General features: G+C 43.6%; 1 protein-coding gene across 1 annotated transcript in view; it reads right to left on the reverse strand.

The window, feature by feature from the left end:
• Positions 1 to 4,733: 4,733 nt before the first annotated feature.
• Prp4k (Pre-mRNA processing factor 4 kinase) overlaps positions 4,734 to 16,436 on the reverse strand; it is a 179,772-nt gene continuing 168,069 nt past the window's right edge. The window contains exon 20 of the transcript XR_012886888.1: positions 4,734 to 4,868. The gene's annotated coding sequence lies outside the window, so the exon portion shown is untranslated. The remainder of the gene's footprint in view (positions 4,869 to 16,436) is intronic.

The following is a 16,436-nucleotide window of genomic DNA, read 5'->3' on the forward strand; positions in this document are numbered from 1 at the left end:
TTTCTTTCCATCCCCACAGTACATTCAAAGCAAGCAACACGATACATATTGTGAAAACTGGACCTTTCACTTAGGCCCCCAGCTGTGACATCAAGCTCACAGTTTCAGGGTCTTTCGTGAAAGCGGCTTCATTTCGAACAATTTGGCGACGTCATGTTTGTCTGTCGCTCTCAGAGCGAAGTTGGTGAATATTGGGCGGAAGAACTTTATCAGCAACAGTTTGAGCAAATTCTCCTGGTGCCCTGGCTTCACTGGCGCAGCTGCCTCGCGTTTTCTCACAGACGCGTCGCTTCTCTCTCTTTCGGAGGCTGCAGGTACGGAGGATAATCTTCGAAAATGCTGGGAACAGCGTCTTTCTTGAGTTTGCGAATTTCGCAGCCCTCCTTGAAGTCAGAGGAAGCGAAGTGTCGGCTGCATACAGTCGAGTAGCACGACGTCGTATTCGTTGTCCAGTCGTCCCGAGAAATGACCTTTAGCCATTTCGCTCGAAGTTCCGGATCGCTTGGTATTTCGTGGAACGATATGCCCAGCGTCCGTTGTTTGCTCGAAGACCTGCAGCGTGGTACGCAGCACTACGGCATCTTGTCGGGTACAGAACACCCTTACCGATTCCACACTGCAGATAGAAAACCGAATTGGTATGTGAAAAGTAATGGAGCATGAATATGCACCGTAAATCACAGTTTTTAGAGTAGCAAACAATATAGATTGTGACGGCGCTAGCAACTCGCACATGGACCTGTAGAATAGTAAACAAACGGTCGCTTCATTCAGTGGCACTGAACCTTAAGGATCAGAACGCTGTTAGAACAACAAACGTTCATGTAAATAATTCAGTGTAAAATGCTCAAGGAATTAAAAGCGACAATTTAAAGCTATGTATTAAACGTAAGTTCCACTTGCAGCGTTCCGAATTTTTGCTACGATGGCGTAGGGCTGCCTCTTACACTTACACCAGAGACCACGTTAACATTAGCGGTCAGATTTGCAGCGATATTGCGTTCTTATTATGTTAAATTGCATATACCATTTGTTGTTTTTGAATCTTTACAGGCCGCGTTTTATTACGCGAGCACTGTACACATTGTTTGCGAGTTCTGTCATGCTTCCTTGATAGTCCAAAAAAAAAATTAAAACCGTTGCTTCCGCAAGACACACAAGCTTACCTGCGGCAAACACGACGGACACGGAACAACTTTTGCTTGTAGAGCCACTTTTGTAGGTACTTCAAGGGCTTCGAGGTGCCTCAACACGTTGCAGCGTAGCGAACTATGCTGCTATGCTGACTATGCTTGGTACGCTCCAGAGCATGTACGGGCAAGTATGGGGTGCGAGCACCACTTGCGGAGAAGGCAGGCGTAAATCGAGGAGGAAGAGAGAGGGCAGCGGACGGCCTCCGCCGCTCCACTGCGCGGGCATGAAAAAATATAGGAGACTATGCACGGGCCCATACCGCGTGCTTAGACGAGTGACCGACACTACATATGAAATTGTCCCTGATAATCCATCAACCTCTTCTGCTCTACTGTCCCGGGACATCGTCCACGTATCAAGGCTCAAGCGTTACCTCACTGCTCCTGCTGTGGCCCCATAAGCTCGCCGGGTCGACGCTTTTGCCCCTGGGGGTTGTTTTAAGTGATTTCGGCTGACTAGCTGAAACAGGGCATAGTGGGACATACCCAAAAAAGGTGCCTCAGACTGATAGTGAAGAAGTGGACGTTGTCGGTGAGCTGCGTTGTGGCTGCGGACTGACTACTGCTATTTTCCACGTAACAATATGAAAACACAAGAAACAGAAAATCCCTGAAAACCCTCCGACGCGCGGAATCGAACGTGGGACCTCCGCGTCGTAAATACGAGGCGTTAACCACTGAGCCACCGAAAAGTACCTCACTGAACATTCAAAGGGCAAGCTATTCATATCTACCACTTACCACTGTTGGCGGGTATCTCGGGGGAGGGGGGGAACTATCGTGTTTTCAGCATCATCAGCAAGATGGCGCAGTAAGCGCACGGCGGCTCTCATCTCTCACACGTACTTTAGCCCGCGTAGAGAATAAGGGGGTGTACGATCGATCGCGCGCCCTTATATTGCAGGGGAAGAATGGTACATTTTGACTAGCATTTGAGTTTCGTCGGAACGATTCTGTTGTAGTTGCTGGGCGCACAAAAATCACTGCGATCCTTGCGCAGCCTCCGTTTGCGACAAGGGCGCTCTTTTCAGACACAGAGAAGTAACAACTGAGACGCTTATTCGCGTTAATCTGTACCTGTGAGTACGTTTTGTGCGTTCTTTGTGCGTGAAAAACGTGGGGCACGTTTTGATCTGTTTGCCATTCTGCGCGAGACCTTCCAATGTGTTGCTATCATGTTCATTGCTTCACCTTTGAGGCAAAGCTGTGACTTTTTTATATTTGCTCTTCTAATGACGAATCTTTCATCACAAAGTGACTCTTAGTAGAGTTGTGAAAAAATAATTTATTCTTACATACTTACTTGTGCGATGTTTTGCTTTGAAGTTCCTTCAACGCACGAAAGCAACGCCTATAGCATGGGCTCTGTTTTACTGGCCTCCCGGACATATTTGAATTGCAAATCTACAACGAGATTTGTGTGTGTGTGTGATAGCAACTATGGACCCTCCAGGCGCATTTTTGCTGTTGCGATAGCCGTGAGCTTCCGTATAAAGACCAATGGCGATAACATCACCCCACGCGTCATGTGCTCGATGTGCGAGGGCAGCCGACGATCGGGGCTTAAGCGTTGAGGGAACGTGCTGGCTGTCTCGAGTCGCGCGAAAGGCTCACACAAAGGGTAGGATGGGAGAGCCTTTGAGCTCCGGACGCGGTGACCCTACCTCAGCAGAGATTAGCAGACGGCCGGAGTTGCTCGGAGGATTTCAATCTGAACGGTCGGCGTGCCGCCCGCAATATCCGACGCCAGCGTAGCTCTCGCCGACTGGTCCGCTCTCCGCGACCTCCTGACGCCGTCCAGCTCTCACCGTGTGGTGCTCCATCCTCGGACTTCTCAACCGGCTCCCCCCTTTCCTATCTCCTTTTTTCGCTTGACTGTCCTATTTTAAAGACGATAGTCTTTCTTGGGGACCTTCGACGCCAAAATTTTCGTCTGTCTGTCTGTGTATTTCTCTGTTTTCCCGCGGTAACTGTCCCCCTATATGTAGGCACCAAACGATAACTCAAACGGCCAACCCTATCTGCAGCACCCACCAATATTGCTCTAGTTTTAGCGTTCACACTTGTGCTATTGTCAATTAAAAAACAATTATTGAGAATATCAATACGCAAAACTATCGCACGCAAAACTATCGTCTTTCGACGGCATTTGCAGTTGAACATGCAGATACGGGGCCAATTTTTGTCTATATCTTGTCTATATATTCTCTATATTTTTTCGACTATTCTTTTTAACACTCTTTTCCCCTCCCCTACAGGCACTGCGCCGAGTCGCCCAAGAATCAAACAGAAATTTGGCAGCTTTTTCATCTTCTCGAGAACCATTCATTCAGCCGACGGCCCATACATTTCTACTACTGTACTGTCCACTCGGCTTACGTTAAGGCGACAGACAGTACGAAAATCATTCAGTTCATTACAGCGGTCACGTCTCTTTAGGTCACGGTTGTGTGAAGTTACGCCACGTCGGATGATAAATTAAGGAGTAAGCTCTTAGCCCGGCTTCGTATAACATTGAAATTTTTGTAAACGTTGGTTGACACATGGGAGATACTGTGGTTAAGAGGATGTTGAGGCGAGCTCTCTGGTACTAATCCATTAGAATACACAGCGCGTAGTCAGCCCGTCAGCGCTCGACTTTGTTCTCGCATCATGCATTTCTTGTTCATTTAAGGTCCCCTAAACCACCTCCGGTATTCTTCAAACACTTCAAGTGAACACGCGCATCGGGTGCAGAATGCCGTCACGATCAACGATGCGACGCATGATAGCGCTACGAGACGCCTGCGCGCCACAAATTCGAACAATCCATCCTCCTCTACAGGGCTTTCCGGCCTTTTGTGGCGCGCAGCGCAGTTTATTCTTACGGGCGGCGCATTGGTCGAGTCTGCAAGCAGCTGTCCGCACTCCTTGTTGTTCGTCTTGTTAAAGACCCTGGATATTTGCCCACGTGCGCCACCTCCCTGCAGCACACGTTCGCCTAGGCATGCACGCGTCTCATTCTTCCTCGAACCACCCACCACATAACCACACTGCCCTTGCGGTAGCTACCGCAGCTATACGATCTGGGTGGCTTTTCGCGACCGCCATTTGCGTAATTTTTTGTAGAAAGCCCAATTGCGGTAATATGTGTGCTGTATTGCGCCCTTCACGCAGCATGCCGGAGTGTAAGAACACTTGCGATGGTGAGTTGGTAAAGATGACGTCATGATGCACGATTGATTGATATGTGGGGTTTAACGTCCCAAAACCACCATATAATTATGAGACACGCCGTAGTGAAGGGATTCTGAAATTTTGACCACTTGGGGTTCTTTAACATGCACCCAAATCTGAACACACGGGCCTACAGCATTTTCACCTCCATTGAAAATGCAGCCGCCGCAGCCGGGACTCGATCCCGGGTCATGATGCACGTCGTCCTCCCGCGCAGTGTCACCGCTGCTGGCTACTTTGCGCCAGATTGGCCAGTCTAGGTAACCGCCTGGCTAGTAAAATTTCAGGATGGCGCCATGGCTACTTTTTTGGATATACATTAAGTGTTGTGGCGCAATTAGTAGCCAACATTGTCTTTATTTGCATCTTAAATACAAACAACCTTGAAAAGCACCCAGTTTCTTGACCTTTTTTGCCGCGCCACCCGATGTGCAAGCATGTCCTCGCCCCAGCAGCAGGCTGTAAGTACGTAAGCAAGTAAGTAAAGTAAAGTAAGTTAGTAAGTTAGTGAGTAAGTTAGTTAGTAGGTTAGTTAGTAAGTTAGTAAGTAAGTTAGTAAGTAAGCAAGCAAGTTAGTAAGATTGTAAGTAACTAAGTAAGTTAGTAAGTAAGTTAGTAAGTTACTAAGTTAGTAAGTTAATAAGTAAGTTAGTAAGTATGTTAGTAAGTTAGTAAGTAAGTTAGTAAGTAGGTTAGTAAGTTAGTAAGTATGTTAGTAAGTTAGTTGGTAAGTTAGTAAGTAGGTTAGTAAGTTAATAATTAAGTTAGTAAGTAAGTTAGTAAGGTTAGTTAGTAAGTACGTTAGTTAGTAAGTTAGTAAGTTAGTAGGTTAGTAAGTTAGTTAGTTAGTTAGTTGGTAAGTTAGTAAGTTAGTAAGTTACTTAGTAAGTAAGTTAGTAGGTTAGTAAGTAATTTAGTAAGTTAGTAAGTAAGTAATTTAGTAAGTAAGTTAGTAAGTTAGTAAGCAAGTTAGTAAGTTAGTTACTAAGTTAGTTAGTAAGTAAGTTAGTAAGTAAGTTAGTAAGTTAGTAGGTAAGTTAGTAAGTAAGTAAGTTAGTAAGTACGTTAGTTAGTTAGTAAATAAGTAAGTTAGTAAGTAAGTAACTAAGATAGTAAGTCAATGAGTAAGTAAGTTAGTAAGTTAGTAAGTTAGTTAGTTAGTAAGTAAGTTAGTAAGTGAGTAAGTTAGTAAGTAAGTTAATTAGTAAGTTAGTTAGTAGGTTAGTTAGTAGGTTAGTTAGTAAGTTAGTAAGTTAGTTAGTAAGTAAGTTAGTTAGTTAGTAAGTTGGTAAGTAATTTAGTAAGTTAGTTAGTAAGCAAGTTAGTTAGTAAGCAAGTTAGTAAGTCAGTTAGTAAGCAAGTTAGTAAGCAAGTTAGTTAGTAAGTTAGTGTGTAAGTTAATTAGTAAGTAAGTAAGTTAGTAAGTAAGTTAGTAAATTAGTTAGTAAGTTAGTTAGTTAGTAAGAAAGTTAGTTAGTAAGTTAGTTAGTAAGTAAGTTAGTAAGTTATTAAGTAAGTTTGTAAGTAAGTTAGTAAGTAAGTAAGTTAGTAACTAACTTAGTAAGTTAATAAGTCAGTAAGTTAGTAAGTAAGTTAGTTAGTTAGTAAGTTAGTTAGTAAGTTAGTAAGCAAGTAATTTAGTAAGGAAGTTAATAAGTAAGTTACTAAGTAAGTTAGTTAGTAAGTAAGTTAGTAGGTAAGTTAGTTGATTGATTGATTTGTGGGGTTTAACGTCCCAAAACCACCATTTGATTATGAGAGACGCCGTAGTGGAGGGCTCCGGAAATTTTGACCACCTGGGGTTCTTTAACGTGCACCCAAATCTGAGTACACGGGCCTACAACATTTCTGCCTCCATCGGAAATGCAGCCGCTAGTAAGTTAGTTAGTTAGTAAGTAAGTTAGTAAGTAAGTTAGTAAGTAAGTTAGTAGGTTAGTAAGTTAGCAAGTTAGTAAGCTAGTAAGTAACTTAGTAAGTTAGTAAGCAAGTTAGTAAGTATGTTAGTAAGTAAGTTAGTAAGTAAATTAGTATGTAAGTTAGTTAGTAAGTATGTAAGTTAGTTAGTTAGTAAGTAAGTTAGTAAGTTAGTAAGATAGTAAGTTAGTATGTAAGTTAGTAAGTAAGTTAGTAAGTAAGTTAGTGATTTAGTAAGTTAGTAAGAAAGTTAGTAAGCTAGTTAGTAAGTTAGTTAGTTAGTAAGTTAGTTAGTTAGTAAGTAAGTTAGTAAGATAGTTAGTAAGTAAGCTAGTAAGTTAGTAAGTACGTTAGTAAGTTAGTTGGTAAGTTAGTAAGTAGGTTAGTTAGTAAGTTAGTAGGTAAGTAACTTAGTCAGTAAGTTAGTAGGTTAGTAAGTAAGTAATTTAGTAAGTTAGTAAGTAATTCAGTAAGTAAGTTAGTAAGTTAGTTAGTAAGTAAGGTAGTTAGTATGTTAGTAAGTTAGTTTGTAAGTAAGTTAGTAAGTGATTGTTAGTTAGTAAGTACGTTAGTTAGTAAATAAGTAAGTTAGTTGGTAAGTTAGTAAGTTAGTAACTTAGTAAGTAAGTTAGTTAGTAAGTTAGTTAGTAAGTTAGTTTGTAAGTAAGTTAGTAAGTTAGTAAGTAGGCAAGTTAGTTAGTTAAGTAAGTAAGTAAGTGATAACTTACTATGTAAGTGATACTTACACACGTATGAGCGGCTTGTACATATGCCTGAAACTACGTATGAAAGCATTTGGTCTAGAGCAGCTGGTAATGCACTGCGATAAGATCAGCGATGTGCAACTTTCCAAAGTGTTGTGTATTGTCGTTGTACCCTGTACCCTTCATTTACCAGAATAATTTCAGTGTGGGTGCCGCTTTGTGTTTTAAGTAGATTGTAAAATGCACTTGGCATCGTCTCAAATATGAAGATTATTAAATGGTGAGTGAATGCAGCGTTTGAGTGACTTAGTTGTAAACAAGAACGAGGCTCTAGGCCACGCACTTGCACCTTGTTGTTAGGTGTATAACTACGGCACTCTATATAGTTAATCGACAATGCAATGAGCTTTAGTTATGTTTATCTGGTCATGATACTACTACAGAAAAGTAATTCTATCAAATAAATTGTGACACTTCAGTACATAATTTACTCTACTCAAAATGGAGCTGCCGAGTGCCATTTTTTTTAGCTTGGGGCAAAATTTACGCTGAAATACCCTTGTGCTTATATTTAAAAATGCCTTAAAGAACCCAGACGTTCAATATTAATTCAGACAGCGCGCCTTACATTACTGTTGTATAATTTCACGGAAAATTTCATCTTTTTTTACACTGTCTTGAGAGTTTGCGTGGACCTGTTATTGACTGACGGAAGGCACCAAATTTATTTGTCGATTGAAAAAAAAATGAAAAAGAAAAAATGTTCTGTCCTCGAAATAAGCAGACCTTTGTTTTATCACTGTCATATGCACGTAATCCTTCGATGAAAGCTTTCTGCAAACTTTTATCAGCTTTTGATAGTTTCCCTGGTACACGAACCTGTGCGTACGTGGTAAACGTCAATGTAACGCAAGGCGCTGTCAGCCACGAAGTTTTTCTGGCTACACTCTAAAAAAGGGTGTCTTTTTGTCCCACCACAATAATTGTCATCTATATTGCGTTTCATCCTTGCGCTATCGCCCCGCGCCCAGTACATTCCGGTCACGATCTACATGCCCATTATCAGGGTTATATTGCGTTCTCGATAGGAAAGTGGCCAGCGCCGAGTTTTCAAGAAAGGAAGCGCACGCAAGGCTGATGACGATTACTGTTGTGGGACAAAAACACACCCTTTTCACTCGACATTTTTTTTAGAGTGTAGACTTACCGACTCCCACATTTCATGGGGAACAGAATGAGGCAAAACAATGCGCGTGCGTATTCGGTGCGAACAGTGGCACCGACCACGTCGCACCGATATGAGGGATATCTTCCCTTTTTTTTTTGTTTCATAGTATTCAAATGTACTCAGTATTCATAGTATTGTCATGGAAGATGAGTGCGTAGTAGGCGGAATATAAGCGAAATGCATACAAACAACACAGCACAAACGTGATACAGTGCGAAAACGCGCAGTCAGCCAGCCAGGGCGAGCTTGACTCGATCGTAATAGTAACGTTACATGGGCTTCATGCATCGATTCGGCAGAGAGGAGCTTAAATATTACTAGTAAACTGCATTCAACGCATTTCATTCGCTGACAACCGAGACAAACGGCTCAAACCACGCGCAGCGAAGCGCCACTGCGTGTATTTGTATTGACCTCGAGATCTTAGAGTGGCGCCCTCTCACGTGTGACGTCAGTTTGTGGACTCCGCTCCAAGCCACGCAGCAGCAGCCACTGCTCCTGTGCGCGGATCGTCTGCTTCGGGCGGGAACATTGTCGAACGAACCAACGTTCCAAGAATAATTTCAGTTTCAAAGCTCCATATCTCCCCTAGCGGAGGAGGATGAGCCGAACGGCGGTCGCGAGAACTAGTAGCGCTGCAGTCATATGCGATACTCTCGCCGGATGGATGGATGGATGGATGTGGCTGTACCCTTTAGATCGGGCGGCGGCTAACGCCACCTAGCCGTAATACTTAGTGAACTAACCATTACATTTATCTTTTTTTTCCTTTAAATAATGAAGTTGAGGATTCGTACTTCGCAGTGAAGGGTTTAATTTTCACTCGTGCCTTGACTTTAGCCACCAATCAGATAACCTCCTTCTAGTTAAGTCTACCCGCTTAAAGTCTATTTTGCCCTCGCTGTCCCTAAATCCCAGTGCTTTGAAAAACTCTGCGCCATCATCCTGAACTATAGGGTGAAGCCCTTTACAGAACATTATCAAGTGTTCGGCAGTTTCTTCTTCCTCTCCACACGCACCGCATACTGTGTCTACCCCTTCGTATTTGGCCCGATATGTCTTGGTTCGCAGTACTGCCGTCCTGGCCTCAAACAGTAGAGAACTACCCCGAGTATTATCATAGATCCTTTCCTTGGCAATCTCCTGCTTAAAAGCTCGATAGATCTCTAGTGCGGACTTCTTAATCATGTCAGTCTCCGTTTCCTTCACTTTCTTCTTAACCGATAGTTCTTTTTGGTTTGGCCACCTGCTGTTTTCTAAGTATTTACCAGTCTACTTCCTGGTTCGCTTCCTCCATTTTGTATCTACATTCTTCATGTACAAGTAGCTGAAAACCTTCCTAGCCCAACGCTCTTCCCCCATTTCTCTCAATCGCTTCTCAAATTTTATCTTGCTGCTAGCTTCCCTGCCCTCAAATGATGTCCATACCATATCACCTTTTACTCCCTGATTTGGTGTATTCCCGTGAGCTCCTAAAGCAAGCCTACCTATTCCACGTTGCTTAATTTCTAATCTTGCTTCGTCTGCCGCATCGTCTGCTACAGCGACGTACCACGGCGGCTTTCTTGATGTACTATTATCAAACTTAACCATTTATCGTGCTTCCGGTAAAGATTTTCGTGTCGTATTTGTAAACTGCTTATGTGGATGCGCACAAGGTCGTCTTTACAGATTGGCCCGGATTTGTTGCCTATTACAAGTTTGCTGAGAATCGATGTCCTCCCTATATTTCAGCTGTCTGCAGTGCGTTTACCCTTGTACGTTGAGTTCTAGGTGAATAAGCATTTTCAAGGTAGCTCTCATGACAACCGCTACTATTTTAACCAGAGCCATCTTGCCTAGACGAAAAACAGTCCAAAACGTCTGTAAAAGCCTCAAACAAGTTGATCTGCATGCTGGAATACAAAAATGCTCTAGAAAACAGTACTCATGTTTTTACTAGTTGCAAAAATAGACGTTCTAGAAAAAACAGTACCCATGCTTTACAATGTTCACTAGACAAGTCTTTGCGATGGCTATCGATCGAGAGCGGATTGCGAAATGTTACAGCAACTTCACCTTCTTTCTCGCCTTTTCGGAACACTCCTGATTGTTTTTCTTGCAAAAAGAAAAAAAAGAACGGATATTCGCATCACAATATTAAACATTACTACTCTAGCCATCAGGTTCTATCATGAATGGTATGACCCAAAAATGCAGTGGCAACTACTCCAACTTTTCAAGCACATTCCAAAATCGGTCACCAACTATGGCGTTTACGTGAAGTGCCTCTACACAGCTTTCTCAATTGGTTTTAATGTAGAACGAAGGCCGCGCAAGGGATGATGTAAGCAGCCTTTATGAAAACACCTCATCTGAGTGGTCACTTTCGTGTGGTTTGGGCACGGCTGCCCCAGGGGTATTTCTGACAGTTGCTAGGCACTTTTTGCACGTTGTCACTTATTCAACTTTCCTGCGAACGTGCCCATGGATGTAGTACACTCACAGTGTGCTACTGGTAGACAACGCTGCACCGGGAAGAAGTGACATTTGAAGAAAGGTTCGATTTCAAAGAAGAAAACTGTATTATACTGAAGGTACAACTGAATCACCTGTGATTATGCTGCGATTGAAAAATTATCAACTGGTACAATATGAAGCAAATGCAACAAAACATGGTCACTGGTAAAAGATGACCACTTATATACAATTGCGTTGGTTCATAAGGGAAATGTATACTAAAGCAAAAATATCCACTGCTTTGAAGGCAGTGGGGCAGTTGACAATTGATCGAATGTCACTGTGATGCAACTTTCGAAGCATCGAGAGCGTTGCTCGTCGCGTGCCTTTTATCTTGTTCTATTACTGGCGGCTCCTTGAAACTGCGAACAAGGCATTCAAGGCACGCCGGGTGGCATTTTTTTTTTTTTGGGGGGGGGGGGGGGGGGAATTGGCATTTTGGTTATGAACATTTTGGCTTCGATATATGAGGCGCCATAGCTGGGTACAAGCGCGGAAAGTATCGGGCGCTAGCTCCCAATTTCCGCGTGAGATGGTCAACTTTTTGTCCAGAAAAACATGACGGTAGTGCGTTACCATGTCACCATTCTCAAATCAAACGTCATAGGCATTGTGTTTGGCCGTGAGCTTTTTATCTTTGCTACGCAAAGCATGCTCTCACCTTTTCAATTACGTCGAATTTACTTCGAGGTCTGTCACAATCAACCATTATTGGTTTGTACCCAAATTAAGAACAAATTATGGCATGCAAATGATTCAATTCACCATGACGAATTTAAATACTTGGCTATAGTAACATGGCGTCGAATTGTTTTGCCCGTCCGCTCACAGCCCTGGTGTATTTTTGTTGGAGGTCACAACTACCTTTCAGTGTGTATCTTGATCATGAGCTCAAATTACGTTGTCGGAAAAACGACTAGTCTCTTCACTTGTACGTATATTTACAATATTTATATGTACAGTGTACATTATTTAAACTCGATAGTGTTCAAGTGCTGGTTTGACAGAAATTCCGATATCAGCGTCTCCGGTTGTGAGCGAGCAAACATTATCTTGTCCGTAACAAAAAAAAAAAAAACAAGGAACTTGCCAATAAAATAATTAACAAATAACTTCAATACGAGCACGAATCGAACGAAGACTGTCTGCGTGGTAATCAAGCGTTCTATTACAGCGACACGCCAATTCGAAACTGATCCGAACAAAAAAATGGCCATATCGTGTAGAAGTTGTCATTGACATTGTGTCTAACCACAAAAGCGAGGATTTATGTTTACTCTTCTTTCGTCCATGCACTATTAAGCGATAGTAGCGTAGAATTGCGCCAGGCGTCAAAACATGTGAAAAACTCCACGAGTGAGTGGCTTAAAGGCCCACCCGTTACATAACTTCAGAATTTATTATGTTCACGTGTTGCCTTACGGCCGCGTAGAGGGCCCTTCGCGGATTGACGTAGTTGGCCAACTACGGCGATTTTTCGACCATGTCAGGACAATGGTGCATTTATGTTCTTTAGGCACTCTTCTCACACGCCCAATTAAATGCTAAAAAAATGAAAAGAATTTTTAATTACCGAAAAACCGCAATACCTAAACCGAAACCCAACCGTGTGCGCTTCTCCGTGTGACGTAAAGATTTGCCTGACGCTGCCAGAACCTTTCGGATTGCACATAATGCCCACCAGATGGCACTACCTGTCCACGCCGTCCGCGGCGATCGGCTAAAGCGCCTGTGCTGTTATGGCGAATATATCGCGAATCATGTGTCGCTCAGAACGCAGCACCAATTGGCACCTATCACGCACCCACGAACACAGAAAAGAAAATAGCACGCTCAACCAAAAAAAAGCGCCAGCCAAACCCACACCATCATAGCAGACAGGCAGACGCTGCATTAGTACATCAGTCCGTCACTTCCGCCATACAAAACTCAACGTCACACACACAATGTGGCTATTAATTCTGGCAAGCGAGGTGAGTGTTTCGAGACAAGCTATAAAATTCATTTGAAAAGAATCTGCGAAACTCTCAAACTTGCAATTTGGCATGAATGGCGCAAACGTGGAAATGAACGTACCCAGTGAATTTCATTGAGATCCACTGACTTCTAAAAATCGCCGGAGTTCGCCTTCAACTATTGTACTTTCAATAGACATTCAACGACAGCTTGAAAAACCCAGTGTTGCATACACCCAGACCCAAGGTAGGCCAGTAATTGAGATTATGCGCGCAGGGTCCCGGTTACATATGATCGCGGTCTAGTCTTGAAGCCCAATCGTCGTCCACGTTTTGTAGTTGATCTGTTTGTAACTGTTGTGAAATTGTTCAACACAATATATACATATTACTCCCCGGTATCACCTTTGCCATATCCACCAATCGCTGCCGTGTGTAGTAGTAGTAGTAATAATAATAATAAAATTATAAGTTTTATTTGCGCAACAATGTGAACTCTCGGGTAACCTGCAAGGCTAGCGAGGGAATTTCTTTACGATCGTGCGTCTGCTAACCTGTCATCTTACCTCAGGCAACGTGTCCTTTATTAAGATGCCTGAAAAATGGCTCGTGTTGCCAGTGGAGTCTCCCTGCTTTCAGTTATGAGCGAGCGCCGCGAAGTCGCGCTCAGGGTCGACACTATTTTCAAGGTTTTTTTTTTACTTTTGGCCCCTAGGGGCGCGTCTGTCGAGGGTTATTCAAGATCTGCAACTATACACGACTATTTCGAAGGCTATGCAAAATGTCAAGTTGCTGCACCGTCCACCACAAGTGGCGCTAAACACCGACACAAATCGACTACGCAGATAAAATGTTTTGCATGTTTTGAGCTTGTCTTTATAATTATAAGGCAGCAGTTAAAATCACTGTAGGACTTATTTTATTGTACGGCTTTTTCGGGGGTCAGTCACCAGGTATTAGTTTGTGTGTGTTTGATTTTTTTGTTTTTTGTTGTTTTTCTTTTGCCACCGCGTGGGGGAGGTGCACGTACATTGAACACGCAATTTTTTTAAATAGAGCTTGGACTTTCTCTTTTTCGTAGGGCAGGGCTCGAGTTTTGTAATTACCGAGTGAGACAAGTCATACAACAATCGGTGTAGCAAAGACATGGTTAAAAAGACTGTGAAGTGTTCAGGATGTAGGGTTGGTTTGAAAGTGGACCCAAGTGTAGAAGCGGAAGGAGAGGAGGCTGACGTGAAGTGTAGGCAATGTGAGATCGAGGAAAAAATGGAGTGTGAGATCGAGGAAAAAATAGAGAAAATGATGGTTACCCAGAGTGACATGCTGATGAGAATCACCGAGCTCGAGACTGCGTTGGCGACAGAGCAAGAGAAAACGAGGGCTATGGGAGAAAAGCTGAAGTCCGCCGAGGAAGCACTAGCCAAGGTAAACAGAGGAGCCGCCTACGGAGAGAACAGTAGGGAACCGGCAACCAGAACTGCGGAGAAGAAAGAGCAAGCAAGTTTGGTAAAAACAGAATCAGCCGCTTCATTTGTCGCAAGGCCCAGCTTCAGCGAAGTAGTGGTGGGGCTGGGAGGGGACAAAGCAGTTGGCGTCACAGGTGCAAGTGACCAGCAGGTGCAGGACGCTCCAGCTGAAAAGTCACAGCATGTGATATTCGCCGGGGACTCGAATTTGAACCGATGCACAGAAGCCATCAAAGAGAGGGTAAGAGGTGACAAGAGGGTTGCAGTAGGGGCGTTCCCATGACGCAAGCTGGAAGCAGTCATGAGGCAAGCGAGCGCAAATCTCAAAACTACAGCTGATAGACGAAACCTCGTGATAATTTCAGGCGGTTTAAACGATGTCTTAAATGAAGATACAGCAGGACTAGCAACTACACTGCCGAAAGGTGTCGATGACCTGCGCGCCACTTCTCCTGAGGTACAGGTAGCGATATGCACGATACCGGAGGTACCGGTGCGTGATAGCAACTTGCAAAGAGCGGTTGTCAACGCAAACCAAGAGATATGGCGGATGAGTCGAGAGAAGGGCTTTGAGGTGGTGGAAATAAACAGAGAGGTGCATAGGTGGGGTGGTTTTCAACGAGACAGAATTCACTTCGATGGTCGGCTAGGTAATGAGGTGGGTTGGCGACTTGCAGGACGCGCAGTAGCTTTTTTGGGGGGCAAGCGGGCCCTTCGGGGTGCAGTATAGCTAGTAACGAGGAAAACAACCAGGGAGACTCTTTGACAGATGGTATGGACAGATACGATTCCAAAGTGGCACCAGTATATAAGATAGGTAGAGTCCGGGGCAGAAATAAACGTAGCCACAGCGCCGAGCCAATTCAGACATAGGGTATATTAACATGCAGGGCGGTAGGAACAGGCTCAAGTGGGAAGCGATAGAACAGCTAAGGAAGGAGAGGCCGATGGTATACGGTTTTGTAGAAACACATTTCAGGGACATGGAACAACCTCCTAACAATGCAGACTACGCGTGGGAATATTGTAATAGAACAGAAGGCAGCAGAAAGGCGGGGGGGTGGGGGTGGCATTGGGGCATTCATTCATAAAAGTACAGACTGGCAAAGGGTCAAGCAGAGTGCACGGAACATTTATGGCTGTAAGGGAAAGTGGCAGGGCAAATGACACTCCTTGGTTTTGTGTACTTGTGGACGGGAGCAAAGGCCAGAGAGGAAAACCAGGCAGTGGTAGAGTGTATATCAAAGGACATTCAGGAGTTAGGAGGAGAGTGCGAGATAATTATACTAGGAGATATGAATGCACACATAGAAGATATGGATGGGTATACCAACCCGACAGGCAAAATGATCATGGATATGTGTGAAAGGCTTGGTTTGATCATTTGCAACAGTACCGAGAAGTGTGAAGGGCAAATAACATGGGAGGTAGGAAGGCTGCAGTCGGCGATAGATTATGCACTGATGTCACATAGGATGTATGATAAGCTCAGATGAATGCACATAGATGAAGGTGGCTCCAGAAGTCTGGGTAGTGAACACAAACGTGTCAAGCTAAGTTTTGGAAGAGCAGTGAAAGTGGGAAGGAGGCAAGATGAGCAACTACAGGAAAATTTTTATTCAGAAAGGCAAATTGAAATAGCCACTAAACAAATCGAGAAATTAATCACTGAGGATAATAAAACAGTGTGGACATACACGAATCTAATTAGACTGTTTGAGCTAGAGCTCGCTAAGGCACGTGACAAGTCACCCCGGAAAAAAAGACACAAACCCAAAAGTTGGTGGGATGAGGAAGTTAAGAGAGCCATAGCAAAACGTCGGGAAGCCTCTAGGGAACACAGACATGCTAAGGCAGCGGGGTGAACCGACAAATGGTGTTGAAAGAAAATGGGAAATCTTTCTAAGCTGTAGAAGGGATGCATCTCTTCTGATCAATGAAAAGATTAGAAGAAAGGGAGCCCTGTGGCTGGCAGAAGTACATAAAAAAGATAGAAAGACAGCTGCGAAATTTTGGAACCATCTAAACTCCTTAAGAAATGAGATGAGCCTAGAGCAGAGGTTTATAACTATAGCTCAAGGTGCTAGGCTAGAAGGGGACAAAGCTATTGAATATATAAAAACAAGGGTGACAGAAATATTTCAACACAGAAGTGCTTTAAGCACCACAATAGACAAGGATGAATCAAGTGGCGCAATGGCTCCATTTTCACAACAAGAGTGGGAAAGGGCTAAGAAAAGGGTTCCTAGTAGTACATCAAC

This window comes from Rhipicephalus microplus, chromosome X, assembly GCF_043290135.1.
Source record: "Rhipicephalus microplus isolate Deutch F79 chromosome X, USDA_Rmic, whole genome shotgun sequence".
Classification (NCBI taxonomy): Eukaryota; Metazoa; Arthropoda; class Arachnida; order Ixodida; family Ixodidae; genus Rhipicephalus; species Rhipicephalus microplus.